The sequence below is a fragment of the Hipposideros armiger genome, unplaced genomic scaffold, assembly GCF_001890085.2.
Source record: "Hipposideros armiger isolate ML-2016 unplaced genomic scaffold, ASM189008v1 scaffold_850, whole genome shotgun sequence".
NCBI classification, from domain to species: domain Eukaryota; kingdom Metazoa; phylum Chordata; class Mammalia; order Chiroptera; family Hipposideridae; genus Hipposideros; species Hipposideros armiger.
In genome coordinates, this window is record NW_017732200.1 from 334,706 (window position 1) to 339,290 (window position 4,585).

Genomic DNA, 4,585 nt, shown 5'->3' on the forward strand with positions numbered 1-4,585 from the left:
TTTACTGTATTTGTTTGCTGGCTAAAAACTCCCTCACTGACAGTGCTGTGTGAGCTGCTGCATTGCTGTGATGCAAGAGCCGTGAATTGTTGGTGGAAAGTTCAGGTCGTCTAACTTTTTCACACAGCCTTTTCAGCACTTCCAAATAGCAAACTTGGTTAACTGTCTAGTTGGTATAAATTCATAATGACTAATCCTCTAATATTAAAAAAATGTTAGCAACATTGTTGCAACAAGTTCATGCACTTAATTGTCAGATTTCATAGTCTTTATTAAAAATATAAACTGGCATTCTAACTTTAATTCCAAAATTTACAGCAGAACCTTCTAATATATTTTATTAATATAATAAACATGTTGTACTGTATTTAATTTATTTTTTGTCATTTTCTTTCCTGTGACATGATCCTCTAGGACAGCGGTTCTCAACCTTCCTAATGCCACGACCCCTTAATACAGTTGCTCATGTTGTGATGACCCCCAACCATAAAATTATTTTCATTACTACATTATAACTGTAATTTTGCTACTGTTATGAATCGTAATGTAAATATCTTTTTGTTTTCCAATGGTCTTAGGTGACCCCTGTGAAAGGGTCATTCAACCCCCAAAGGGGTCGCGACCCACAGGTTGAAAACCGCTGCTCTAGGAGCAACAGAAATTTGAATTGATCATGCATCATATGTATTCTCTTTTTATGGAATATAACTCAATTCCCAAGTCACTACTTGAGAATAATCATATAAGATGGTCTATTTATACTAATAATTTTTATTGTAGTATCATTAAATTTTGTTTCATGCTATCTTAAATAACTAAATAGTTCTATGACTTTCAGCAAATACCTAATTTTCTAAACTTCAAATTCCTCAAGATTTGTTGAACTAAATTACATAGGATACGTTGTAACTTACTCATTCTATGGTTCTAAGAATTCTTAGGCAAGTAACTGAAAACTCTTCTATAGGACAAATACTGAGTTTCAATTCCAGAAATATTTACTAAGTGTCTTGTGAGTGAATTGAATTTATTAAGTGGTACAAACCAGGTTGCTACAATTTAGATGGGGTATCTATCTATATCTCTATATATCTCTATCTCTATCTCACCAATGAAAGACACAAATAATTAGAAGCAAAAGTTACAGTAAGATTGGTAGACGGATGTTGCTGGAGATTAGAGAAATATGTCCATATATAAGTAGTAGTGAACATGTGCTAGGAGACATTCAACCATGCTGTGACAAAATTTTAGCCACTACCCTGAGCTGACCTATTTTATAAAATGGAGCAAATGAAATATCTCTGTCCTTTATCCAATATCCAGATATTTGGTCACTATTGTACATAGCTGATGATTTGTTTCCTAATCCCCAGACAATAAGTAAATAAGTACATACATACATACATACATACATACATACATAAGTACATTAAGCAGTGTCAATATATTTTTACCACACCTCAGTTCTTTCTGTTACATAATTTTAGTTCTGATGAAGAAAAAGGAAAAAAGAGATGCCATTTTTTTTTCTGGAATAAAAAGGATTTTTCTATTATCCTAATTATGAAACTATGTAAAAGTCAATTATTATCTAGGTTCTTCAGTAAATCTGGTAGGAATCTTAAGTTTAAATTAGCCTTTTCACTGCTACTCTCTTAGGCACTTGTTGGAGCAGGAAAGAGTGAAGAATTTCAACTCTGATGACAACTGTGTATTGGGTTGTCAGAAAAATCATGACATATTTTGTCTATGTTTTTCAAAGGTCATTTATTTATATAAAGAACAAAGATCAATCAGTAATATATTTCCCATTTTGTTTGATAATCTTTTGCCATCTTTCAGTGACCTTCATAATTCCTTGTTCATAGAAGGACCTGTCTTAATTTGTGAAAAACTGAACAAGGTGCTGATTTACAGCCTCATCTTAATTGAAAGTTATACCACACAAGGAGTTTTGAAGAGAGTGAAACATGTGGAAGTCTGATGGCACAAAGTCAGGCGAGTATGGTGGGTGTGGCAACACATCCCATCCAAGCTCCAATATTTTTGATGGGTGATCAAACTTGTGTGTTTTGTGTTGTGGGTTTCGTGTTGTCATGATGGAACACAACTCTTTTACAATTAACAAACTCTGGACGTTTCTGGATGATGGATTCGTTCAAACTGTCCAATTACCAACAGTACACATTTGAATTGATTGTTTGGTTCCTTGGTAGGAGCTTGAAAAACACAACACCTTTAAAATCCCACCACACTGAGAGCATAACCTTCCTCTGATGAATGTCTGCTTTCTATGTCATTTGAGGCGAATCATCACGTGGGAACCAAGACCGTTTATGAACCACATTGTTGTAAATAATCCACTTCTCATCACCAGTTATCAGTCGCTTTAATAAAGGGTCATTTTTTCACATTTAATGAGCATATTGCAGATGTTTATATGCACCATCAAATGAACTTCTTTGAGTTCATGTGGAAGCCAAATATCGAGCTTGTTTATGTATCCCAGCTTCTTCAGGTGGTCATGAATGCTTGAATGATGGATATTCAATGTTTCTGCAATCTCTCGTGTAATGTAACATGGGTTTGACTTGATCAATGCCTTTATCTTGTCGTCATCAACCTCGGTGGGCCTCCCTGACTGAGGAGCGTTGTTGAGATCAAAATCACCAGCATGGAATTTCGTGAGCCATTGTTGGCACTGATGTTCTTGTAGAGCATTGTCACCATAAACTTTATGCAACTTTTCACAAGCTTGACATGCGTTCTTCCCTTTATAGAAGTAAAACAGTAAAGTATGGCAAAAAATGCAAAGTTTGGTCTTCTATCTTTAACTTGTAAAATCTCCAAAACTCAACCAAATCGCTTAATTTTTTTTAGAATGAAGCTAGAACTGTCAGCTGTCAAATGACATAGCAATAAAATAGATGTGAATGACTCTAGTACTTCCAAGAATGAACTAGTGCCATCTGTCGCAAACATGCATTATGACTTTTCCGACAACCCAATACAAACCAGGTATGGCTTTAGATCTAAGAATAGGAAGAAGTCATAAGGCCTCAAGGTACTTGCCTGGAGGTTAATTAATCAGTATTAGTATTCATCTTCACAACCATATATTTACTTGCTACCACTTGGCCGAGCAGATGGTAAGGACTAGAAATCTGGCACATCTTGAAAAATAATCAGATTTCATCAAGTTGATTAGTTGTGGAAACTACATTAGAAATTCTTTGCTGACTTAAGGAGAAACAGTTTACTAATAATGTTTCTTCTGAGAATAAAGATTTGTGCTGAAAACAATTATATTTTAGTTAACCCACCCTCCTCCTGTCACCACCACACACAGATATACAGGATGGTGGGGATAAATAGAAGGAGGAACTTTATTTTTCCTAAATGAGCATTTTAACAAGCCAGCCTAATATCTGGCTAGAAGACAAGACTATAAGTTAATACCTCCCACTTTGACTCACTCCAACGACTTAAAACAACCTCTTATCCTTCTAAGGAGCATATAAACATACACATGGAAGGAAAAAGGGAGAGAGAAATCCCAAAGCAGTGGAGAAGAATAAAGGAGAAGCATAAGGTGTATTCTATAAAGGAGCCAAATAGTCAATCTCCTGCCAGCAAATCTGAGGTGATTAATTGCAAGCTCCACAGAGGCGAAAAATCTTGAAACAAGAGAAAAGAGAAAATGATGTGAGAAAAACTTTAGCATGTTAAACAGCTTAGCTTCCTCCAAAATTATCTGATAACCAATTAAGAAAAAAAAAGTATAATACAGTTGAATTCCATAATGCTCCTTTGCTAGCAAGTCACAGGTACAGCTATAAAATGACTAGAACCCCCTCTTAAGGATGCCTATTTACTGATGCACAAAGGTGAAAAAATACTGAAGAACATTAAGGCAATATCAAACATTTAAATACATACAAAAATATGGGGACCAATAGCATATCTTGGCCTCAAGTCAAGTAATTTTTATTGTTTCTTTTAGAGAAGAGTCACTTATGTATTCATCTCTTTAATATATATACATACATATGTACACGTAAATACATCCATAAAATATATACATTTAAAAAAAAACTACTATATGTTAGGCAATATTCTTGAAGCTGGGTAAGCATAAGAAACAGTAAGCAAAAACAAACTAATGTCCCAGCTTTTGTAGTGCTTACTTTCTATTGAAATAACAGGTATTAAACACTAACCTCAAAATATAGTATATGATAAGGTGATGAATGCCTTGGAGAAAAATAAAGTGGTGATGAGGGATCAGATGTGGTTAGGGGGCCGGCCGAGTGGCGCGATGGTTAAGAACTGGCTTGGGATGCCAGAGGGCCCCGGTTTGGATCCCACATATGAGGGCCAGTGACACTGCCCTCTACAGCTAAGATGCTGAACAACAGCTCAACCTGGAGCTGGGCTGCTGTGAGTCGCCAGCGACAGCGTGGGCTGCAGCCCCTGTGGCAGTGGGTTGCCATGGGCTACCGTGTGTAGCCAGCAGCCAGCATGAGCGGCCAGCAGCCGCAGTGAGCGGCCGTCCAGAAGCCGGCGACTGATCTGCCTTGCC